The sequence below is a fragment of the Schistocerca serialis genome, chromosome 2 (assembly GCF_023864345.2).
Source record: "Schistocerca serialis cubense isolate TAMUIC-IGC-003099 chromosome 2, iqSchSeri2.2, whole genome shotgun sequence".
In the NCBI taxonomy this organism is placed as follows: domain Eukaryota; kingdom Metazoa; phylum Arthropoda; class Insecta; order Orthoptera; family Acrididae; genus Schistocerca; species Schistocerca serialis.
In genome coordinates this window covers 290,641,717-290,668,995 of record NC_064639.1, presented here as the reverse complement: position 1 = coordinate 290,668,995, position 27,279 = coordinate 290,641,717, and positions in this window count along the sequence as shown.

The following is a 27,279-nucleotide window of genomic DNA, read 5'->3' as shown; positions in this document are numbered from 1 at the left end:
AAAGAAATACTTTTCGTATGGGATAATTAGAAACAAAAGACTGTCAATTTTTTTTCCTTTACTTCCAATGTGAAACCTAACTTCTTGCCCAATTTCATCATTGTAGATCAACGGGAAGTACACTAAGTGTTCCATGAGTGAGTTTGCGGGCATGAAAATATGTGACATAAATGGCCGTACCTTTTTATCGCATTGACTTGAAGTTAACATTTATGATACCGCCGAGAGACCACAGACCTTAGTACGTGACATAAATTACAATTTGATATGTTCACCCTCCTTGAGAAAAGGGGCCTTAACAGGCGACCGTACAGACAGACAGGCAGTCTGATAGCACTTAATAATTTTTTTTCGTGTCATATGATTACAAATTTACAGTTTCCGAGTTTTTTATTTGACAAATTTCATGATTCTAGGCCAACAGGAAGTATCACATAGGTTCCGATGCATGAGTTTGCTAGTATCAAAATATGACATAAATGGACGTATCTTTTGACTGCATTGACTTAGAAGCTTTAATTTCTTATATCGCCAAGGGACCATAGGCCTCAGTATGCCACATACATTTCAACTTTGTAGTTCTACGCGTACCTGAGAAATAGGGTTTTCAACAGTCGGACAGGCGGACGGATGGATGGACGAATGGATAACAAAGGGATGCTGTAACGGTACCGTTTTTACTGACTGAGGCACGGAACCTAAAAATTGACAGTAAAAACACTATTACAACATTTTAGGCTTTCGTGGTCACTTGTTGGTGTATTGGGTGGTAACTTCCGTCTCAGTATCTTCGGTCGACGACTAATGAATAATTTTCCCGATGTTTCACCAGCTCGTGTGTCTGGCGTTATCGAACATTACTGGTGGCAATAAAACTTGTATTTCACAAAACGCAGTAAAATACTGTCTGACTGCAGTATCAATGAGACAGAACTGGAATCAGTCCGCAGCCAGCAATGAAGAGTAAATATTCGACCGACGGAAAAACTAGAGACGAAGTCGAATGTTAAAATGTGGTTGAATTCCTAAGGGACCAAACTGCAGAGGTCATCGCTCCCTTCTTAAACTAACTTATGCTAAGAACAATACATACACCCATGCCCGAGGGAGGACCCGAACATCCAGCGGGAGGGGCCGCGAAGTCCGTGACAAGGCACCTCTCACCGCAAGGTAGACGAAGTCGAATTCGTCAACATACTATTACTGTCTTCAGTACAGCCAAATGTCCATGAATTAACTGAAATTTGAAATAACACGGAACGTGAAAAGGACACTTCCAATCGACTCTAGTGCTACAAAGACACATCGTAGCTCTTTACCTCACAAGAAGAAGGAGAAGAAGAACAAAGCCTCCCGCGTATTTCACAATATTTAAAACATTTCGTAAACTTTGAGAACCGTTGCTGTGTTTGTCGTATTATTCTGTCTCCGAGCGTCCTCCGTCGGCCACACTTTCATTACGAATAATCAGCTTTCCGCACAGATATTAAAGCTTCTTTTAATGAAGGCATAATAAATGTAGCTTCCAGCGGGGAATCCCCAGTACCCGGCCGCAGTGAAATAATTGGAGAAGTTTGCTAAAGGTGTGGAACGCACGGCATGCTTTCGCCACTGAAATGAAGAGCAACGTGGCGCGCTCCACGAGGTTCAGGTCGATGGGGAGGGGGGGGGGGGAGGAGGAGGAGGAGGAGGAGGAGGGGGGCGGGACGCCACCGGGTTGCACTTCGCCGGCCGGACATATTTTCGGGGCAGCCCGTTTATTCGGGGCGGGCTTTAATAAAGCGCCTCCGCCTGGAATAACGCCTTCCCGCAGCGCGCAAATCAGCCCCGCGTCCCTCGCCACTCGCTCGAGTGGCCCCGTGAACGGCTGTGAATGCGGAAATATGAGCCTGCCTGCCAGCCTTGCCCTCCAAACAAGCCCCACCCTACTCCTAGGCGGCACGCCTCTTAATAAGCTGCCGAGCAGACAGCTCGCCCTATTCATTCACTCAACTCAATCATGTTACAGTTTCTCTCGTTCAGTTTGCCCCCTTACTTCCTTCTTTCACTGTGAAACCTTACTTGCATTTACATCTTGTCCTACTTACAGGCCTTTACCTCCAATTTTTTTAGATTTTGTCGTGCTTCCATTTACTTATACGAAGTTTTCTTCCATTCTGGGTGAATATTCGCTGTCGCTATTTGCGAGGGGCATTCAATGAGTAAGGCAACACTTTTTTTCTGAAAACAGCTTCGCTTAATTCAGGACTCCAACACGCCATATTATTCCCCACTCTTTTGATTCAGTGCGACAATCTTATTCTACCTTACTGGGAGGGTCTGTAAAACCGCTTGGTACCACTCCAGTGGTCGACGTCGGAGCCAACGTCTTAAATGCATCAATAACCTTCCCACCATCCACGCCCTGCATCTGGGCTTTAGCGTGAAGAAGAACTGTCCACTGAGGTTTTGTGAGCTGCTCTCGGTTGCACAGAGCTGTGTGAGGCCTTGTGTAGTCATGCAGAAGGGAAAGTTCCGTTTTCTTTTTTGTTACATCGAACACGTTGAAGTCGTTTCTTCAATTTCCTGAGGGTAACGTAATGCACTTCATAGTTGGTCATTCCACAATGAGCGAGGAGATTTATAACAGAGTGCCAGAAGACCCTCGCCATGACTTTACCGGCTTTTTTTTTTCCTTGGAGCACACAGCTCCATGGACTGTCGTTTTGGGATCCGTTTGAAGTGACGAACTCATGTTTCATCGCCTTTCGATGCTCGACAGAAAACTGTCCCACTCTGCCTCGTAACAAGCCAGCAACGCTGCACAGTTGCTCTTCATGATCTTCTGTTAAGCGGCGAGGAACCCGCCGGGCATACATCTTAGAGTAACCCAAATGGTGGACTAGTGTATCACCACTACCAACAGAGACGTTCAGTTATGCAGTGAGGAAGATGTTTGACCGCGATCTGTTGATCATCTCGAATGAGAATGTCCCCACGTTTCAACACTGCAGAGGTCACAGCTGTGTGTGGCCGGCAGCCACGATTAGATTGGACATGTTTGCGCGAGCTTGCGCGACTACATTGTCATGATGTCAGACGCCTCGCCCAACGTCTCAGCGTGCTTTTGTTCACTGTCAGCTGAACATAGACATTTTGCACGCGGCTTTGAATATCTGGGATGCTCTGGTTTGATGCCAAAAGAAAATAAATGACCGTTCTCTGCTTGAAACGCACCTCTGTTAAAAAAAGGCCTTTTCAAAGCTACATATAGCGCCGCCACCTATCAGATATACATGAAACTAATGTGGCTGAAACGGGAACACTCCACGATGACTCACAACAAATTCCGCCGTGTTTCAACAGAAATTTGCCGAGAAAAAATGCGTTGCATTACTTATTGAACGATCGTTGATTTGGCTGTTTGATTATTTTTTTACATCTTTCATTGTCTTTTAATTGGAATGATAACTACCCTGTCGGATCAAAAGTACACATACATTTATTAATGGACATAAATTTTGGTTGTATTCATCTTTTGGCTTTATGACGGCTGCTGGAGACCCTTTAAATGAAGTATCTGAGTGTTTATGGAGAAATGGCAGCCCAATCTTTCTCAACCGCTCAACCCAGAGAAAGTAGTGATGTAGGTTGCTGGGGTCTGAAGCGAAGTCCACGTTCTGACTGAACCCAAAGATGTTCTTTTACGTTGGGTCGGGAATCTGGCCAAGACAGTCCATTCAGGAATGCCACTGTCGACAAAACTTTCTCTCACAGATGCTATTTTATGACAGTGTGTATTGTGAAGCTGATACAAACGATCGTCGTCTCAAAATTGTTCCTGTACGGTATTAAGCACACAGTGTTGTAAAATGCAGTGAAATCCACCCACGCTCACTGCTTTTTCAAATGGTTCAAATGGCTCTGAGCACTATGGGACTTAACTGCTGTGGTCATCAGTCCCCTAGAATTTAGAACTACTTAAACCTAACTAACCTAAGAACATCACACACATCCATGCCCGAGGCAGGATTCGAACCTGCGACCGTAGCAGTCGCGTGGTTCCAGATTGTAGCGCCTAGAACCGCTCGGCCACTCCGGCTGGCCACTGCTTTTTAAGCACAGTCAGGAGGTCAGACCCTAACCACGACAACCACTGCGTACCGTAACAATACCTCCTCCACAATTTACTTTTCTCACTACACATCAGGCAAGTAACATTCTCCAGACAGTCGCCAAACACAAACCGCTCAATATAAAGTGCGATTCAGCACACCTAATCACTCGTTTCTAGTCGTCGTCTGTCCAATGGTGTCGTTATTTGAACCATCTCAAGCAACCCATTGCATTGACGATAGAAATGTGTGTCTTACCCCATTCTTTTTATCTACCAACGTAAAGTCATGGTGCTAGCTGCATTGCTGGAAGCGCTTTGGAACTCACGAGTGATTCCTTTCCAAGATTTCAAGCGATTTCTTACAAGCGCCTTGCGTACTGCTCGACTGCCGTGTCCAGTGATACGTAAGATCTACCTGGTCTTGGTTTACCTGTGGTCGTTCCTTCGCGTTTCCATTTTACAATTTGAGCAGCAACAGTCGACATCGGCAGCTTTGGAACCATTCAAATGACTGTGACGGATTTCCCACTCAGGTGACATTGAGTGACCAGTCCATGTTCGAAGGCACTGAGCCCTCTCGACGGACTCATTCGGCTTTTACTGCTTCTCCACGGACAACACAATGCTTCCCACCTCCTATTACAGTGACGCGCCCGCCGTTCGTGATATCTACTGGTAAATACCGCATCTACATCTACATGGATACTCTGAAAATCACACTTAAATGCCTGGCAGAGGGTTCATCGAACCACGTTCACATTAATTATGTCTTATTCCACTCTCGAACACGTGCGGAAAAAATGAACACCTATCTCTTTCAGTGCAAGCTCTGAATTCTCTTATTTAATATGATGAACGTTTCGCCTTATGTAGATCGTCGTCAGCAAAATAATTTCGCATTCGGTGGATAAAGTTGGTGATTGAAAAGATCAAGATCCCGGCGCAACGAGAAACGCCTTTGTTTCAATGATGTCGACCCAAAATCCTGTATCATGTCCGTGGCACTGTCTCCCTTATTTCACGATAATACAAAACGTGCTGTCCTTCTTTGAACTTTCTCGATGTCCTCCGTTAATCTTATCTGCTAAGGATCCCACACTGCGCAGCAGTACTCCAAAAGAAGATGGACAAGTGTATTGAAGGTAGTCTCTTTAGTAGATCTGTTGCATCTTCCAGGTGTGCTGCCAATAAATCACCATCTTGGGTTCGCCTTCCTCAAAGCAGTTTCTATGTCTTCGTTCGAATCTAAGTCGTTCGTAATTGTAATTCCTAGTTTAGTGGAATTTAAGGAATTTAGATTTGATTGAATTATTGTGTAACCGAAGTTTAACGGATTTCTTTTAGCGCTCGTGTGGATGACTTCACATTTTTAATGATTTAGTGTCAACTGCCAATTTTCGCGCCATACAGCTACCTTATCTAAATCGTTTTTCCATTAGTTTTGATCTTCTGTTGACTGTACTAGACGTTAAACGACAGCATCATCTGCAAACAGTCTAAGACGGCTGCTAAAATTGTCTCTTAGATCGTTTGTATATGTAAGGAGCAGCAGAGAGCCTATAACCAGGAGCGAATTGTATAATTTCGTCTGTGTGCTTTGGGAGTTCAGTTTCTTGAGTTTCTGTGAGTTAATTTAATATTTAACAGACACAGTTCTCACGCCTTTTCTTTTTTTCTTTTTTATGTCGGAAAGTAAACCGATATTGTGACATATTACAACCTCCTAATCAAGAGCGAATTATTTAGTTTCACTTGAGTGCTCTGGTAGTTCAGTTTTTGTATCTCTGCGTGTTAATCTAATTCATTAGACACAGTTGTTGCCTTTTCATCCGTATGTACAGTACAGTTCCATAGCGCGTCTCGATTGTCCTTGTTTGTCTGTTTAGTTTAGTTTCCTTCCTTCTTTAGTATGGATGGGAGCTGTGATTACTGTGTGCAGATGCGAGCTGGCCTGGTAAACTTCAGTCTCAGCTCCAGGCTGTAATGGCTTTGGTTACACAGCTTGAAGCTGCAGTGGATGGGCATCACTTTAGTGGGCTGGCCATGGGGACCACACGGATGTCCACCACGTCTGAGTCCGCGAATTGGTGTGGACTGGTGACCAGCCCAGCTATTGCTCGCATTGAGGTTGACCTCTGAATTGTGTTCGAGTGAGATTTCGCCTCGGGGGGGGGGGGGGGGGGCGTCAGAGGCGATGAAAGACTTCCCAGGGGGCCGCACTTAAGGCCACACCCATTAGTCTGACAAACAAGTTCGTTAGTCTGGCGAACAGGTTCCAGGTGCTGTCTATAGCTGACAGTGTCCCTCAGTCAGATGCAGCCACTTGTCCTGTTTCACTGGAAACCTCTCAGCCTGCAAGATCTGGGCAGTCACATAGGGTGGGATTATTGGCAACTGGGAGATCCGATGATAGGCACGTTATGGGCCCCATTAATGTCATGGCTGCCAAGGAGGGGAAGAATGAAAATGTGCACTCTTTGTGCAAAGCAGGTGGAGTCATTCCAGACATGGAACAGGTTCTTCCGAATTCCACGAAGAGCACAGGGTACAGCGAGTTGCAGGTGGTGGCTTACATCACTACCAATGATATGTGTTGCTTTCGATCGAAGAGATTCTCTCTGGTTTCGAGCAGGTTACAGAAGTTAGTACAGTTGGCTGGACCGATTGCGGACAGTTGGTACACAGTCGAGTGGAGAGTCTAAATCAGAGCCTCAGACGGTTCCTCGATTTGCGCCATATGGTGGTTGGGTTTCGGGTTTCGCTGAATAGGTCAGGAGTCCACTATACACATGAGGCGGCTACGCCGGTATCAGGAACTGCGTGGCGTGGACCGCGCGGTTTTTTTAGGTTAGAGGGTCTCAGGGAAACACAAAAAGTTCTTCACTCTCAAGGTGCGGAAGTCGAACACAGGCAGAACGTAGAGCCGGGAACCATCGGTATAATGGCTTCTGTCTCGGATTCTTCAGCGGACGTTCGTCTGATAAGTTTACTGGCGTTTCGCCAGCAAGAATGGCTGGCGTCGTCAAAGCTTCACCCTCTATTGCTGGTGCTGAACTGGAGCCGAGCTCGCGGTCGAAGACTGGCACGCGAACGTCCGAGGGCTTCTCCGCTGTCATTTCCGGTGCGGTTCTCCTCTTGCTACCCGCGACTGTCGTTCACTGCAGCACGAGAAGCCAGAATCCATTTACCTTAAGGCTTTCTTCTTTCTTGTTGAAGCTATTCCCGTATTTTGCATTTCTATAGCTTCTCTGAATAAGAGGATGTGATGGTGCTCTCTATAGCCAGAGCTTCCGAGGCGGTGAATTTTACTACGTGGCCAGTCTCACACAGTGCGTGCTCTGCCACGGCCGATTTCTCCACCTGCCCCAACCTATAATGTCGCTTATGTTCTACGATCCTGGTGTTGATTGATCGTCCAGTCATTCCGATATAAACATTTCCGTATGTACGTATATTCCCGACATCGCAAGCGGGTCCCTTCTGTCCTTTGCCGATTTAAGACACTCTTCGACGGTTTGAAAATCGTCTTTACGCCGTATTTGCACAATGTACAGTGGATTCTGTCCGTCACTCTGGGATGTATTGCAGAAAAGTCGTACCCGACATTTCTTTTTCTGATTTGTCACTTCGCCGAGTGTTTGGCTCTGTTACACTTCTAATGTAACTTGTCGAACACCCATTGCTCCATTGCTTTCCAGGTGTTGCATTTCGCGTATGAGGTGCTGCGTCTCACATATTCGTCCTGTTCGAGTTACAAGCGTATTAATCATGCCTTTTTTCTGGCTCTGGTAAGTACCTAAGCTCCAAGCGCTAAAAGAAAGCACCGATACTCAAATCATTATGGCACTGAAAGCTGACTAAACCCAGAGATGAGTTCAGCCGAAATATTTGCGAAGATCCAAATGGTTTTCAGAATGGGTAGGCTGAACACAGTTGGTGGTGGCGTGTTTGTTGCTGTTAGAAGAAATTTTTCTTTTAGAGTAATTGAAGTAGATAGTTCCTGTGAGTTAGAATGAGCGAAGTCATTCTTGGCAACCGGATTAAAATAATAACTGGATCCTTTAAACCGACCTCCCAACTCAAATTATATAAAGAAAGCTTGAATTTCATTTCAAACACGTACCCGTCTCATACAGCTAATGTTAGTGGTGACTTTAATTTACTGTCGATACGTTGGCGAAAATACATGCATAAATCCGGAGGTACGCAGAAAACATCATCCGACATTGTGCTAAATACGTTCTCTGAAAATTATTTCGATCAATTAGTTCATGAGCGCACGCGCACACTAAATGGTTGTGAAAACTTGCTTGACCTCTTAGGAACTAATAATACTGAGCTAATAACGAGCATCAAGACGGATACAGGGATTAGTAAACTCAGGGTTGTCGTACCGAGATTTAACATTCTAACCCCGAAAACCTCCAAAAATACACGAAAAATACACCTATAAAAAAATTCACTGGACGCCTTCCTGTGAGACAATCTCCCCTCTCACCAAATTAACTACATAAGGGGCTTGAATTCAAAGAACTACAGTAATATCGACAGAAATCGAGAGATTTATACCAAATAAATTAACAAACGACGGAGCTGATCCACCTTGCTACACAAAACGGCTCATAGAACAATTGCAAAAACAGCGAAAAAAACATACCAATTTTTAATGAACGCAAAATCTCCAAGATTGGTGATCTTTCACAGAAGCTCGAAATTCAGCGCCGACTTCAATACGAGATGCTTATAATAGTTTCCACAACGAAACTTTGTCTCTAAACCTGGTAGAAAATCCAAAAAGATTCTAATCGTATGTAAAGTATGCTAGCTTCAAAATGGTTCAGATGGCTCTGAGCACTATGGGACTTAACATCTATGGTCATCAGTCCCCTAGAACTTAGAACTACTTAAACCTAACTAACCTAAGTACATGACACAACACCCAGTCATCACGAGGCAGAGAAAATTGAACCCGGGAACCCGGGCGTGGGAAGCGAGAACGCTACCGCACGACCCCGAGCTACGGACTGCTAGCTTCAAGACACAATCAATGCATTCTCTCCGCGATAGCAATGGAAATACTATCGACGACAGTGCTGCCAAAGCAGTGTTATTAAACTCAGCCTTCCGAAATTCCTTCATCGAAGAAGACAAAGTAAATAGTGCAGAATTCGTATGAAATAATAGCTGCCAACATGAGTAAATTGGAAGTAGACATCCTCGGCGTAGTGAAGCAACTTAATAAACGCATGTCTTCCGGTCCAGGTCGTATACCAATTACGTTCCATTCAGAATATTCTGATACAATAGCTCCATTATTAATAATCATATAGAACCTCTCGCTATACGAAAGACTGGAAAGTTGCAGTCACATCAATATTCGAGAAAGGTAATAGGAACAATCCACTGAATTACAGGCAGTAGGATTTTGGAACACATATTGGGTTCGACCATTATCAATTATATCGCCGAGAGCGATCTATTCACACGTAGTCAACGGATTTAGAAAACTTAGCTCTGGTGAAACACAACTAGCTCTTTACTCACACGAAGTGTAGAGTGCTATCGACAAGAACGTTCAAATTGATTCCGTATTTCTACAGTTTCAGAAGGCTTTTGACATCGTACAGTTACATGACTGGATTCGTAATTTTCTGTCTGAGAGGTCACACTTCGCAGTAACTGACGGAAAGTTATCGTGTAAAACAGAAGTGATCTCTGGTGTTCCCCAAGGTAGTGTTATAGGCCCCTTGTTGTTTCTTATCTGTAGAGTGAGGCATTTAAATCTGTTTGTCGGTATGTTTGGCGAAATACACATCGGATTAACAAAGCTCCATCACCTCTGCACCACCCCCAGGGGCGGGAGGGGGGGGGGGTGTCTTATTTACGCATTATTGTGTTCTATGACACGCGTAAACGTACCCCCGGGGATGTGTAAACATGCCCCATATCCGGGGCACGTTTAGCAGTCGACTTGAGGCTATAAAAAATTATTTTGTACTATTAATGTTGAGATAGAATTATATACAGGGCTTTCGTAAATTCCCCGTTACAAACTTTTATGATGCATAGACGGGAATGACCAAATAATATTTCGAATAGGAACGCATGCCCGGGAACGTACTGTTTCCCCTTCAGTTCAGACGTTAACGCGTCCTGATCTGCTAAGGGAAAGAGAAAGTCTCGGAGTTACTTGCCCAGTAGGGTATCCAACAGGGTAAACAAGATAATATGTAGTGCGTCAGGTGATCACCTGATGTCCTCTAAGTCTGCCTCCATGCGAATGCAGAGTTTAATTTACGAGATCTGCAGCCGGCCGAAGTGGCCGTGCGGTTAAAGGCGCTGCAGATTGGAACCGCAAGACCGCTGCGGTCGCAGGTTCGAATCCTGCCTCGGGCATGGATGTTTGTGATGTCCTTAGGTTAGTTAGGTTTCACTAGTTCTAAGTTCTAGGTGACTAATGACCTCAGCAGTTGAGTCCCATAGTGCTCAGAGCCATTTGAACCATTTTTGAACGAGATCTGCTGGCACGAGTTCTGGCCGCTGCATTAGAAATTAGACACCAGGTGCGGTGGAAAATGAGTGTTACAACATACTTCGTAGGTACAATGTCTGTAACAACGTTGGTGGTCGCCATGTCGAGCCGCTGTTGTAATGCGTCAGTGCTGTTCGTAGTTATTGTATGCTCGGTACGTTTTTGTTTTGGAATAAAGTAAACGCATCATGTTTAAGTTTTAATACAAACAAATGTGCTGAAGTGATATATCGATGTTTCTTTGTATTTCCTTTAGAATTATTACCTAATAATTGTACTGTCACGCCTAGTTCAATTCCTCAAGCAGATTAGTTAAACCCCCGAATTGAAAACGTCGTAGAATGGAAACGGAACGTTTCCGGATATGCGTTACTATTCAAAATATTATACACATGAAGATGGTATCTGTTCATATATATATATATATAAGGCTCACAGGCCATTTGACCATCTTCTTTGCGGATGCACAAACAGTGCCTGAACTCTTACGGGAATCGGCAACATGGCGCGAGTAATGAGTATAATGGGCAGGGGTACTATGAATATAGTGCGGGACAATGAGTTGGGAATGTGGGTCTCACGGGAAGCGTGCCAGAGATATGTCCCTGCTGTCGTACTATTCTCTGTGTCCCCGGTCGCTCAGCTGGTTGCCGGCACGGTAGTTCAGCGTGTTCGGTCAGAGGATGAGCTGCCCTCTCTTAAAAAAAAAAAAAAACTGAGTCAACGGCTCAACACTGAATTTGAACGGGTGTCCTGGGACATCCGCAACGAACAAATGCAACGAACAAGATAGAACAAAAAAAAAAATTGATAGAGCGTCTGCCATGTAAGCAGGAGAACCCGGTTCGAGTCCATGTCAGGGCACACATTTTCAACTATCCACGTTGACTTACATCAACGCTTGTATGCAGCTAGGGATATTCATTTCACTGTAATTTCATTCAAAATATTATGTATTCACTCCGCTCTGCAAGTCCTAGAAGTTTGTAAAGGGAATTTTCGAGTACCATGTACACCAAGTTACATTTTAAAAACTGTGTCATAAGACTAAACAATTTTAAACACGAAAAATATAACCAAAAATTTTAAAATATTCTAAAAGAAATACGCGTAAATGTGTTCCAGTCTCCCTCACTGTACAAAGACAGCAAGGAAAATTTCGTTATTTGCTATTTTTCCTCGTGTTACAACTTTGATAATTAGCAGTATAGCTCTCAAGACAGAATTCGAACATGAAAAACGAAACCAAATCTTCGCTGCCTCGGTCACCACCCCCACAAACAAGTATGGTGTTTACACTAATACGCAGAGAAAAAGGCTATCGTAAATTCTGCCACAGGGCGGTAGGGAGTCACTTGGCGTTGCCATTACCACCAAGAAACGGCAGCCGTCGATGAAGTTTGTACCGTGCTGCGGCGAGCTGCGATGCACGTACCGGCTGAGCAGGCAGTGCAGCTGTGGTGTCAGGCGTCCGTGACGTCAGAGCATCGGGCACGAGCGCGGGTCAGGAGGGCCAACGCGGGGGCGTAATCGGGTCGGTAGCGGTAGGGGTTGTAGGGCTGGGGGCGGGGCGGAAGGGCACAAATTGAGCGCCCGGCCGGCCTGGCGTCGCCCCATTGTCACCGGCCCATTAGCGGCGATCCGACAGCCTACGGCGACCACCCTCACCCCTGGCGCAATCATCCGTCATTTCACTGCGGCTAATAGTTTCGCAGCAGCCACGTGGAAGTTCGCTGCCGCTGTCCACAAAACGGCAGGTGCGTGCCTCTTAACAGGACAGTAGTCCGTGTGTACCGACGATAATTACGAACGCGGAAATTCCGTAGGAGCTACTCGAACTACGCATACAACATTTATGACGGTTGTTCCAGGGATATTTTCTGAGCATATTCGTACAAAAGACTAGTTGTCAACTTTCATTTGATTTCTTACTCCAATTTTATCTTTGTACTGCACTGCACCGAAAATACATGCGCAACAAATGATTGGAAAAGAGCACAGGTAGTCCCAGTTTTCAAGAAGGGTCATCGAGTAGATGCGCAAAACTAAAGGCCTATGTCTCTGACATCGATCTGTTGTAGAATTTTAGAACATGTTTTCTGCTCGCTTATTATGTCATTTCTGGAAACCCAGAATCTACTCTGTAGGAATCAACATGGATTCCGGAAACACCGATCGTGTGAGACCCAACTCGCTTTATTTGTTCATGAGACCCAGAAAACATTAGATACAGGCTCCCAGGTAGATGCCATTTTCCTTGACTTCCAGAAGGCGTTCGATACAGTTCCGCACTGTCGCCTGATAAACAAAGTAAGAAGCTACGGAATATCAGACCAGCTGTGTGGCTGGATTCAAGAGTTTTTAGCAAACAGAACACAGCATGTTGTTCTCAATGGAGAGACGTCTACAGACGTTAAAGTAACCTCTGGCGTACCACAGGGGAGTGTCATGGGACCATTGCTTTTCACAATATATATAAATGACCTAGTGGATAGTGTCGGAAGTTCCATGCGGCTTTTTGCGGATGATGCTGTAGTATACAGAGAAGTTGCAGCATTAGAAAATAGCAGCGAAATGCAGGAAGATCTGCAACAGATAGGCACTTGGTGCAGGAAGTGACAACTGACCCTAAACATAGACAAATGTAATGTATTGCGAATACATAGAAAGAAGGATCCTTTATTGTATGATTATATGATAGCGGAACAATCACTGGTAGCAGTTACTTCTGTAAAATATCTGGGAGTATGCGTTAGGAACGATTTGAAGTGGAACGATCATATAAAATTAATTGTTGGTAAGGCAGGTGCTAGGTTGAGATTCATTGGGAGAGTCCTTAGAAAATGTAGTCCATCAACAAAGGAGGCGGCTTACAAAACAGTGGTTCGACGTATACTTGAGTATTGCTCATCAGTGTGGGATCCGTACCAGGTCGGGCTGACAGAGGAGATAGAGAAGATCCAAAGAAGAGCGGCGCGTCTCGTCAAAGGGTTATTTGGTAAGTGTGATAGCGTTACGGAGATGTTTAGCAAACTCAAGTGACAAACGCTACAAGAGAGGCGCTCTGCATCGCGGTGTAGCTTGCTGTCCAGGTTTCGAGAGGGTGCGTTTCTGGATGAGGTATCGAATATAATGCTTTCTCCTACTTATACCTCCCGAGGAGATCACGAATGTAAAATTAGAGATATTCGAGTGCGCATGGAGGCTTTCCGGCAGTCGTTCTTCCCGCGAACCATATGCGAGTGGAACAGGAAATGGAGGTAATGACAGTGGCACGTAAAGTGCCCTCCGCCACACACCGTTGGGTGGCTTGCGGAGTATAAATGTAGATGTAGATGTAGATCCAGAACAGTGCGCATGTTGACGGTATGCTCTATGTTTCCTGTTTGGAAACAAAACTTATGCCATTCGCTCACGATCGACGCTGTTGACAGCAGTAGTGTCCGCATTACTCCCCGCCGTCAAGCTTGCGTTTAGTTAATACTACACGCGTCTGTCTTACGTTTGTTTTTCCGGCATTGTTAGATGTATGCTACATCCCGCCGGCCGCGGTGGTCTCGCGGTTCTAGGCGCGCAGTCCGGAACCGTGCGACTGCTACGGTCGCAGGTTCGAATCCTGCCTCGGGCATGGATGTGTGTGATGTCCTTAGGTTAGGTAGGTTTAAGTAGTTCTAAGTTCTAGGGGACTGATAACCACAGCAGTTGAGTCCCATAGTGCTCAGAGCCATTTGAACCATATGCTACATCTACACCTACATACGTACTCCGCATACCACCTTACGGTACATGGTGGAGGTTATCTTGTACCACTATTAGTAATTACCTTTCCCTCGCAAATAGAGCGAGCGGAAATGACGGTCTCTGTGCCTCTGGACAAGCTCTAACTTCTCTTACCTTCGCGATGCTTACTCGAGCGTTTGTCGGCGGCTGTAGAATCTTTCTACAGTCAGCTTCAAACGCCGTTTCTCTGTATTTTCTGAATAGTGTTTCACGAAGAGAACGTGGTCTTCCCTCTAGTGATTTCCATTTGGTTTCACGAAGCTTCTCGGTAGTACTTGTTTGTTGACTGAACTTACCGGTAACAATTCTATCATGACGTTTCTAAACTGAGTCGATTTCTTTATTTAATCAGACCTGATGAGGATTGCAAACACTCAGATTGTTGCTATTTTGTCTAAAACTGAAAGGGTGCGACCGTGGCTGTGTACAATTAATGTATGTTAATATCAAGACCAAAGCGTGCTGGTTCCACAGTCAAATTGAAACCACATAACTTCACGAATTCTTTGCGGCATATTTTTGGAACTGTGGGAAGATACGCCGACGGAACGTTTTCCAGAAGACTTCGTTCAGTTTATCGGAAAGTACGTAAGGCCTAATTACGCAGTTGTTGACAATAGTGCCCCATACACTCCATCGGACGTGTGTTGACACAATGGACGCACGTAGTGCGTTTTGGTTTCCTATATCCCCTAGGACGCTATTACGACTGTTGAACACCCTATTTTAAACATAGTGTCGTTTGTAAACAACGTCGAAGTAGAAAACTAACGTTTTGTTTCCACGTAGCCGTAGGTATCAATTTACACACTCCACTCAACATGAAACGTCCGCTGGCAGGAACTTCTGCACCTTCTGTGGGTGATACAGATTTAATTATTTTTCGTATAAGACTGCCAACGGATGTTTGGTTTGTGTTCAGAGCTCATGCAATGCGCCAACTACTAATGCGGAAATTGTTACCAATTATGCGTAAGATATTCTACTCCAGATTTTTCGTATTTCGTGAGTCCAGGATCTTCTACCCTAACACGAAATGGTGTTGTCGTTGAGTGACTGCAGGAGAATAGAAAATAGAAAGGATTTCTAGTTGGGGTGATGAATGATAGTATGCTCTAAATGTAGAAAAATGTAGTAAATTAGTGCAGACAAGTAGAAAAAGAAATCTTTTAATAAGTTAATACAGTATTGGTACTGTGCCATTTGACACAGTTAATCGATTAAATATCCACGTGTAAAGCCGGAAAGCGATATGAAATGAAAAGAGCACCTAAGAATAGTGGTAGGGAAGCAATTGTCGACTTCGCTTTAGGAAAGCTTAGCCCATTCATGAAGGTGGCAGCATACAGAACACTAGAGCGGCCCGTTCTTGAGTACAATTTGAGTAATGTGGGTTAATTCTCACAAAGAAGAAGTCAGAAACCAGCCACTAGTCATACTGATATTTATTTAGGTAAATAGCGCCGTAGCCGGTTTCGAACTGACAAGTTCATCATCAGACGGCTGTTCACATGATTTGCAAGATACACTTTACATAATCGTCAGTTTTCGATTTTTATTCTTTCACTGTGGCGAAATATTCTTGGTGTGTTGGTGCCGTCGAAAATTCCGCGCGATCTTGTTGCGAAGTTGCAGGATTATATTTTTCAGATATTCCAAAATATATCCAGCACCACACACAGACACACACACACACACACACACACATACATACACACACACACACACACACACACACACACACACACACACACACACACACACACACACACACACGCACGCACAAACACACACACCAAAAAGAGTTTCCCACATGTGAAGATATCACAAAGAGTACAGCTCTACAAATCTGCAATCTGCACACACCAAAGAGAGTTTGCCACATGTGAAGTTATCACAAAGATTACAGAATTACAAATCTGCAATCTTTGTGATAACCTCACATGTGGCAAACTCTTATTGGTGTGTGTGTGTGTGTGTATTTGTGTGTGTGTGTGTGTGTGTGTGTGTGTGTGTGTGTGTGTGTGTGTGTGTGGTGTTTTGCACAATATGGTGATGAACAAATTACATAAGTGCTGGATATATTTTGGAGTATCTGAAAAATACAATCCTTCAACATCCCACCAAAATCGCGAGGAATTTTCGACGGCACCAACACACCAAGAATATTTCGCCACAGTGAAAGAATAAAAATCGAAAACAAACGATTATGTAAAGTGTATCTTGCAAATCATGTGAACAGCCGTCTGATGATGAACTTGTCAGTTCGAAACCGGCTACGGCGCTATTTACCTAAATAAATAGCAGTATGACTAGTGGCTGGTTTCTGACTTCTTCTTTGTGAGAATTAACCCACATTACTCAAACTGTTCCTGCCAGCGGACGTTTCATGTTGAGTGGAGTGTGTAAATTGATACCTACGGCTACGTGGAAACAAAACGTTAGTTTTCTACTTCGACGTTGTTTACAAACGACACTATGTTTAAAATAGGGTGTTCAACAGTCGTAATAGCGTCCTAGGAGATATAGGAAACCAAAACGCACTACGTGCGTCCATTGTGTCAACACACGTCCGATGGAGTGTATGGGGCACTATTGTCAACAACTGCTTAATTAGGCCTCACGTACTTTCCGATAAACTGAACGAAGTCTTCTGGAAAACGTTCCGTCGGCGTATCTTCCCACAGTTCCAAAAATATGCCGCAAAGAATTCGTGAAGTTATGTGGTTTCAATTTGACTGTGGAATCAGCACGCTTTGGTCTTGATATTAGGAACCCCTCTGGTATACAGATGAGACAGGACTCTCTCGATATTCTTGATCCTCAGCTACGGCCACCTCAGTCTTCAGACGTGATTAGCGGACTTCTTCTGTAGGGTCTAATTTACGAGACGCGGGTCGATGTCTATTATTGACATAACCGCGCAAGTAGTATTTCGAAACTCTGGGTTCCCTGAGCGAGTGAGTTCAGATGACTCTGAGCACTATTGGACTTAAAATCTGAGGCATGAGTCCCCTACAATTAGAACTACTTAAACCTAACTATCCTAACTATCCTTAATTTGTTCCAGTAACTATACCAGTTAAACGATTCATCCATATCACTTTATATATTTTGATGCTTAATTTAAATACACTCGTTTGCGAGATTAAACCGAGCAGTCTTGACCTTTTTTTTTTAACACTTAACACTTTTGGTACCTGATGAGAGTACGTAGTTCCAAAATCGATTGTAAATGAAACGAAAAAAATGGTTCAAATGGCTCTGAGCACTATGGGACCCAACAGCTGTGGTCATCAGTCCCCTAGAACTTAGAACTACTTAAACCTAACTAACCTAAGGACATCACACACATCCATGCCCGAGGCAGGATTCGAACCTGCGACAGTAGCAGTCGCGCGGTTCCGGACTGCGCGCCTAGAACCGCGAGACCATCGCGGCCGGCGTAAATGAAAGGAACATGAAAATAAAATGTGTGATACAGCAATATGAAGAAACCAACATTGTTATTGCTTAGCCGCGTTTTGAGTTGTGTCTGGATGGTTAGCTTGGTAGGAACATAGCTTGTGCTTGCCAGTACGTTTCAGGGGATTCAGTCAACGTTCAGGCCACTATATTCATACCTCCTGACCGTCATAACAAGTGCGTACACAGGGTGAATCCCAACACCATTGGCAAAATTTCGAACTTGGTTCAAGTATATTTTCTATTTCGATGTAAGTGACCCATTACCCCCGTGGCTCTTTACTCCAGCTACTCATGCTTCTACGAAGTTAGTTTCACAGCAGACGAAAAGCATGCAACATGCAATCACCAAAACACACAACACAAATAACGTAGAAGTGTAACAACTTTTCAGTCTAAACACTTACGCCTTTACCGCAGAGTTCTCAGTCTGTGCTGTCAGTGTACAGTACAATACACAACACTTGCAGAACTGTTCCCTTACATGGCACAGTGTTCAGCGACACACAATCGGCTTACTCGCTATCCGGCCGCTGTGGCCGAGCGGTTCTAGGTGCTTCATTCCGGAACCGCGCTACTGCTACTGTCGCAGGTTCGAATCCTGCCTCGGGCATGGATGTGTGTGATGTCCTTAGGTTAGTTAGGTTTAAGTACTTCTAAGTTCTAGGGGACTGATGACCACAGCTGTTGGGTCCCATAGTGCTCAGAGCCATTTGAACCATTTTTTTCGTTTCATTTACAATCGATTTTGGAACTACATACTCTCATCAGGTACCAAAAGTGTTAAGTGTTAAAAAAAAAAGGTCAAGACTGCTCCGTTTAATCTCGCAAACGAGTGTATGTAAATTAAGCATCAAAATATAGATGAATCGTTTAACTGGTATAGTTACTGGAACAAATTAAGCAACAACTGGACAGTATGTAAGGATGTATTCTCCTGAATGGATGGTGTGAAAATAAGTGAGCCAGGGCTTCTTCGCTATTTTCTAAACTCTCAAAGAGCACTCATGTATACCTTGTTTGACTACTTGAAATTGTACTGAATTGCGCTATTTCACGCAAAGCCAAAGGGACAACTAAGTAAGGCTTGGGACACAACCTTGAACTTACTCAAAGTACATCGACGTTCTGTAGAAAAATCCACTCATATTCCACCAACTGAAGAACTGAGCTCACACAAAGTAGTCGCTGCGCCTCCGCATTAGCATCGTTCAGCTCCCTGCGCTTGCGGCATGGAGACGGGGAACCGCAATTCGTGACCCTGTCACGTGCTTTCACCACCATCTTGCCATGCCCAGGTACTTCTCTTTTTTTAAATTTTCTCTGAATAGTTAGATGGTGCACTAACCTGTTCATCTCAGGGTAACATTTCAATTATTCGTTGGATGTACTGTCTTCCTCTGCAGCTCCTTCTAGTATCGTGGAGGTTATTTACTGACGTCGTAACACGTGTCCCATCATCTTGTCCCTTTTTCTTGTCAGTGTTTTCCATAGGTTCGTTTCTTCGCCGATTCTGCTTAGAACCTCCTCATTCCCTATCAGTCCATCTAATTTTCAACAATCTTTTGTACCAGATTTCAAACGTTTTCTGTTCCGGTTTTCTCAGAGTTCACGTTTCGCTACAATAAAATGCTGTGCTCCAAACGAACATTCTCAGAAATTTCTTCCACATATTAAGGAATATGTTCGATACCAACTGACTTGGCCACGAATGCATGCACTCTTTGCCAGTGCTAGTGTGCTTTTTATGTTTTCCTTGCTTACGAAGTCATGCAATATTTTGCTTCTAAGGTAGCAGAGTTCTTTCGACTCCTTCTAGATCGGCAATTTCGATGTTAATTTTCCCCCTGTTCCCATTTCTGCTTCTTCTATTTACTTTTGCCTTTTGCCGATCTACTCTCAGTCCATGTCTTGTACTCGTTCGCTCCATTCAACTGGTGGTAGAATTCTTCTTCACTTTTCCTGAGGGCAGGAATGTCATCAGCGAATCCTGTCATTGATAGGCTTTCACCCTGAATTGTAATCCCACTCTTGAATCACCAGAGGTCAGAAATGAGCTCTTTATACTCTCCTCAAATATACCAGTCGCTCCTATGACGTCATCACAGAACTCGCCGTTTCCATACACTCTGAGTATATATGTTGTTGTTGTTGTTGTGGTCTTCATTCCTGAGACTGGTTTGATGCAGCTCTCCATGCTACTCTATCCTGTGCAAGCTTCTTCATCTCCCAGTACCTACTCCAACCTACATCCTTCTGAATCTGCTTGGTGTATTCATCTCTTGGTCTCCCTATACGATTTTTACCCTCCACGCTGCCCTCCAATACTAAATTGGTGATCCCTTGATGCCTCAGAACATGTCCTACCAACCGATCCCTTCTTCTAGTCAAGTTGTGCCACAAACTTCTCCTCTCCCCAATCCTATTCAACACCTCCTCATTAGTTATGTGATCTACCCATCTAATCTTCAGCATTCTTCTGTAGCACCACATTTCGAAAGCTTCTATTCTCTTCTTGTCCAAACTATTTATCGTCCACGTTTCACTTCCATACATGGCTACACTCCATACAGATACTTTCATAACCGACTTCCTGACACTTAAATCTCTACTTGATGTTAACAAATTTCTCTTCTTCAGAAACGCTTTCCTTGCCATTGCCAGTCTACATTTTATATCCTCTCTACTTCGACCATCATCAGATATTTTGCTCCCCAAATAGCAAAACTCCTTTACTACTCTAAGTGTCTCATTTTCTTATCTAATACCCACAGCATCACCCGACTTAATTCGACTACATTCCATTATCCTCGTTTTGCTTTTGTTGATGTTCATCTTATATCCTCCTTTCAAGACACTATCCATTCCGTTCCGCTGCTCCTCCAAGTCCTTTGCTGTCTCTGACAGAATTACAATGTCATCCGTGAACCTCAAAGTTTTTATTTCTTCTCCATGGATTTTAAGACCTACTCCGAATTTTTCTTTTGTTTCCTTCACTGCTTGCTCAATATACAGATTGAATAACATCGGGGAGAGGCTACAACCCTGTCTCACTCCCTTCCCAACCACTGCTTCCCTTTCATGCCCCTCAGCTCTTATAACTGCCATTTGGTTTCTATACAAATTGTAAATAGCCTTTCGCTCCCCTTATTTTACCCCTGCCACCTTCAGAATTTGAAAGAGAGTATTCCAGTCAACATTGTCAAAAGCTTTCTCTAAGTCTACAAATGCTGGAAGCGTAGGTTTGCCCTGAGTGTGTATATATATATATATATATATATATATATATATATATATATATATATATATATATACACTCCTGGAAATTGAAATAAGAACACCGTGAATTCATTGTCCCAGGAAGGGGAAACTTTATTGACACATTCCTGGGGTCAGATACATCACATGATCACACTGACAGAACCACAGGCACATAGACACAGGCAACAGAACATGCACAATGTCGGCACTAGTACAGTGTATATCCACCTTTCGCAGCAATGCAGGCTGCTATTCTCCCATGGAGACGATCGTAGAGATGCTGGATGTATTCCTGCGGAACGGCTTGCCATGCCATTTCCACCTGGCGCCTTAGTTGGACCAGCGTTCGTGCTGGACGTGCAGACCGCGTGAGACGACGCTTCATCCAGTCCCAAACATGCTCAATGGGGGACAGATCCGGAGATCTTGCTGCCCAGGGTAGTTGACTTACACCTTCTAGAGCACGTTGGGTGGCACGGGATACATGCGGACGTGCATTGTCCTGTTGGAACAGCAAGTTCCCTTGCCGGTCTAGGAATGGTAGAACGATGGGTTCGATGACGGTTTGGATGTACCGTGCACTATTCAGTGTCCCCTCGACGATCACCAGTGGTGTACGGCCAGTGTAGGAGATCGCTCCCCACACCATGATGCCGGGTGTTGGCCCTGTGTGCCTCGGTCGTATGCAGTCCTGATTGTGGCGCTCACCTGCACGGCGCCAAACACGCATACGACCATCATTGGCACCAAGACAGAAGCGACTCTCATCGCTGAAGACGACACGTCTCCATTCGTCCCTCCATTCACGCCTGTCGCGACACCACTGGAGGCGGGCTGCACGATGTTGGGGCGTGAGCGGAGGACGGCCTAACGGTGTGCGGGACCGTAGCCCAGCTTCATGGAGACGGTTGCGAATGGTCCTCGCCGATACCCCAGGAGCAACAGTGTCCCTAATTTGCCGGGAAGTGGCGGTGCGGTCCCCTACGGCACTGCGTAGGATCCTACGGTCTTGGCGTGCATCCGTGCGTCGCTGCGGTCCGGTCCCAGGTCGACGGGCACGTGCACCTTCCGCCGACCACTGGCGACAACATCGATGTACTGTGGAGACCTCACGCCCCACGTGTTGAGCAATTCGGCGGTACGTCCACCCGGCCTCCCGCATGCCCACTATACGCCCTCGCTCAAAGTCCGTCAACTGCACATACGGTTCACGTCCACGCTGTCGCGGCATGCTACCAGTGTTAAAGACTGCGATGGAGCTCCGTATGCCACGGCAAACTGGCTGACACTGACGGCGGCGGTGCACAAATGCTGCGCAGCTAGCGCCATTCGACGGCCAACACCGCGGTTCCTGGTGTGTCCGCTGTGCCGTGCGTGTGATCATTGCTTGTACAGCCCTCTCGCAGTGTCCGGAGCAAGTATGGTGGGTCTGACACACCGGTGTCAATGTGTTCTTTTTTCCATTTCCAGGAGTGTATATATTCGAAGACTGGTAGACTGTTATATTTGCACTGGACGAACTTAGCACGTTTTCCGTCTGAATTGTAGGCTTGAACATGTTCCAGACATCATTCATCGTCTTAAGGAGTGACTTTCCAATTTTACACGCTGTATCATATAATTTTTGTCTTGCAACCTTCACTGTGTCACAAAACATAACTTCGTCAGAGGGTAATTGATCCTCAGAGCTTTACAGCAGCAAATCGTGCGTTCAACTTCCGTGCTTCGTCACCGCTTCACCCTTCTACATGCTGTAGTAAGAGGGGATGAGTCGACGAATAGCACCTTCCTCCTCAGACTCGTCATACTCGCAGAACTTCAGCCGGAAGGAAGAGAGTGGCGCCTTGATTTCTAATGTATGCAAAACTCAACATTGGCCCCGTACTCGCCCCGTCTCTCATCTCTGGTACCAGCGGATCGAGAGTGGGACGGAGGGAATGTATAAGACAGCCTGCCGAAATGTCACAGCGTTTAGACGACACAAAACTGAGAGCGTTTAGAAGTCCATCATGCACCGGTAAAGCCTAAAATCACGTATTTAAGACATCGTTATTCCGTTTTCACCCTGACAATTTCTAAAAAATGCTTCATAGTTGTTGTGGTACTGTAACATCAAATATCTTTTAACGGAACGATAGTAATTTTCACCATTAATTTAGATTTGAAGGAGACAACATCAGTAGTTATTCGCTCTCGGAGATATGTCAAGAGTTTCTGGAGAAATTACGTGACTGAGGAGACAGGACTTCTCTGTCTTTTGTGGAAGTTCGAGACGTCCAAGGAGATAGTCCTACCAGACGTGTTCGTCGCTCCACTGTTTTGCAGCTGAGGTTAATAACAAATTTGAAATAGTGCATAGACGGAATGTAATCTAAATTTTTCTTGATTACTGTAACAACTGTGTGTGTACTGTTGTGAGAGTTTAAAAATGAGACGCTAAGAGTGTGTAAGTAGCTACAATAGAGATTGTTGCGTAATTGTTTTGTCGCGATCTTCAATCCGAATCTGGTGTGTTGCTGCTATCCTGGCTAGGTTATCTTACAAAATGTCTTCATATCTTCGTCACTACTGCAACCAGTGTCCAATGTAACCCCTCCGACCCTCCGACCGTCGCTTTATCGCGAAACTGCCGATTCGTTGATTTCACAGGATGTGTCTTACCAACCGATCTCATCTTATAGTCAAGTTGCACTTAAATTTATTCTCTCCCTGATTCCATTCAGTAATTCCTCTCCTTTAGTAACGATTTACCCATCAAATACTGAGCACTATCCTGTAGCATAACATTTCAAAAGATTCTATTCTCCTCTTATCTGTACTGTTATTCAGCAACGTTTGTTTCTACGACTACACTTCAGAAAAATACCTTCATAAATTCAGTGTTGAGCAACTTCTCTGTTTAAGAAACCTCTACTTGATATTCCCAGTGTGCATTTTATATTCTCTCAAGTTAGGCCACCATCAATTTTAGAGTCTAGTTTTTCTAATATCATTCCCTCAGCAACACCTGATGTAATTCGGTTACATTCCATTACCCTTGTTTTACGTATGTTGATATTCATCACGTAATCTCTTTTCAACGCACTATTCGTGCCGTACAAATTATTTGTTGGCTCTGACAGAAGTGCCGTGTTATCCGCAATTATATGACCTTGTTCCGCACTGAGAAGTAGTTTTCACCGGTATAAGCGCTCTCCTCTTTTTAATCTCTCGCCACAACATTGCTTTTTACTCCATTATTTAATCTGGTCTTTACTGATATACAGACAATGTGGTGCTGTTCCTGTGCAATCTAGTTGTGTGCAAATGGAATCCAGTGCTTTAACGAGTTCATTTGAAATTCTAAAGTGTCAGATTCAGCAGATTAGCATCTTAATTTGCGTAATGACAACGGATTGCTACAGTTTGTAATTACTGTCTCTACGTCTAACCTAAACATATTAGTAGAAAAAAATAACAGTCTCTCTGCCAACGCACAATTGCCAAAGCCACTATGTTACTCATCACGCATCCGTTCGATCATCTGAGGCTACGTAGTTCAGTGATTCCGTAAGTCTGCATAACAAATCTCTTATTCATCTACGTCTACATCCATACTGGTGTGTAGCTTAGACTACTTTGTGTACCACTCTTACTTCCCTCCTTTCCTGTTTCATTCGCGAATGATACGCTGGAAGAAAGGCTGTCGGTGACCTTCTATTTCACTTCCTACCATCCTGATTTTAACATTAATTCCTACCCACGAGATACATTCAGAAGGACGCAGAATGTTGGTTGATCTTCTAGGAATGCACTCTCTTAATTTTAAAAGCAAATCACAAGGCGATTCACAACGCCTCTCTTGCAGCGTCTGCCCTTGAGTTGGATGAGTATCTCCGTGACGATTTTCTGTCTTACAGAAACAATATGTCACGAAACTCACTGCTCTTCTTTGGAACTTTTCCATTTCCTCTGTCGGTACTATCTGATAAGGGTCCGAGACTCGGGCAGAATTTCAAATATCGATCGAATTTTGTAACCTGCCTCATCCGTGACAACCGGTTCCCGTAAGATCACCGAAGTTAAGCGCTGTCGGGCTGGGCTACCATTTGTCCTGTTGGCAATTGGGGTGCACTCAGCCCTTGTAAGGCAAGCTGAGGAGCTACTTGACCGAGAAGTAGCGGCTCTGGTCTCGTAAACTTACATACGACCGGGAGAATGGTGTACTGACCATATTCGCATCCAGTGACGCCTGTGGGCTGAGGATGACGCGGCGGTCGGCCTGTTCGGACGGAATTAAGTTTAAACAAGGAACAACACAGGGCCTATAACACTACCTTGAGGAAAACAAGAAATCGCTTCTGTGACCTCTGTGACAGGAAATCACGAATCCAGTCGAATAACTGAGACGATATTCCATAAGCAAGCAATTTGATTACAAGCTGCTTGTGAGGTACGATGTCAAAAGCCTTCTGAAAATGCATAAATACGGAATGAATTTGAAATTCCCTATCGATAGCACTGTACACTTCGTGTGAGAAAAGAGCTAGTTGTGTTTGACAAGAGCTAAGTTCTGTAAATCCGTTGGCTACGTGTCAATAGACCGCTCTCTGCGAGATACTTGAGCATGGTCGAACACAATATGTGTTTCAGAATCGTACTACATAACGACGTTAATGACAGGGGCCTGTAATTTAGTGGATTACTCCTATTGCATTTCTTAAATATTGGTGTGACCAGCACAACTTTCCAGTCTTTGGGTACGGATGTTTCGTCGAGTGAGCGGTTGTATATGATTGCTAAGAATGGATCTATTGCAACAGCATACTCTGAATGGAACCTAACTGGTATTAGATCTGGATCGGAAGACTTGCTTTCGTTAAGTAATTTAAGTTGTTTCACTACTCCGAGGATATCTATTTCTAAGTTATCCATGTTGGCAGCTGATCTTGATTCGAATTCCGAAGAATGTTTACTTCCTCTTCCTTAGTGCAGGAATTTTAGAAGGCTATGATTGTAAACCAGTTTTAGTGGAACTGTCATCGATAGTATTTTCATTGCTATTGCACAGAGAAGACATTGGTAGTGTCTTGCCGCTAGCATACATTACACACGACCAGAGTCTCTATAGATTTTCTGCCAAGTTTCGAGACAAAGTTTCATAATGGAAACTACTATAAGCATCTCGCAATGTAGTCCGCGCTAAATATCGAGCTTCTGTAGAAGATCCCTAATCTTCGGGATTTCCCCACTTTTAACGTGCCACAGATATGTGTGATTTCATTAATAATAACAATAAAATATATAAATTTTTTTTTTTATTTCAGTCTTGTTCACAATATGAATTCTTACGACGATGAGCGGTTTCAGTCCGTAATTACCATCCTCAGATCTTGTTTACACCATGTCCTAAAGTGATTAGGCCATAATGGCATCGTCAAAACACATAAATATAATCAGCATAGCTTCGTCATAAAGCAATTACTTTTGAATACATTACTGGAGTGACAGTGATCAATGTGTTACAAATATTTACTATTAAAAACAGTCTCGATCACGATTTATTTATTACGGTGACCGGTTTTGACCACTACTGTGGTCATCTTCAGACCAATGAGTAGGAACCTCTTTCTGCTGGAGAATCACTCAGCAGTCTGATGCTTATTCTTCGGTCCTCCGCACCAGTTCCTAACAAATTCACTCATTCTCCAGCAGAAAGAGGTTCCTACTCATTGGTATGAATATGACCACAGTAGTGGTCAAAACCAATCACCGTAATAAATAAATCGTGGTCAAGACTGTTTTAATAGTAAATATCGTCATAAAGATCTAAAATAAGGTGTAGAATAGCCTGCATCGTCCACACAGTCATTATTGGTTGGCTCTGAGCACTATGGGACTTAACGTCTGAGGTCATCAGTCCCCTAGAACTTAGAACTACTTAAACCTAACTAACCTAAAGACATCACACACATCCATGCCCGAGGCAGGATTCGAACCTGCGACCGTAGCGGTCACGCGGTTCCAAACAATCATTATTGCAACTCATTGTTGTCATTTGAGTTGCAATAATGACTGTGTGGATGATGCGTCCTATTCTACACTTTATTTTAGATCTTTATGACGATGCTATGCTGGTTATATTTATATGTTTTGACGATGCCAT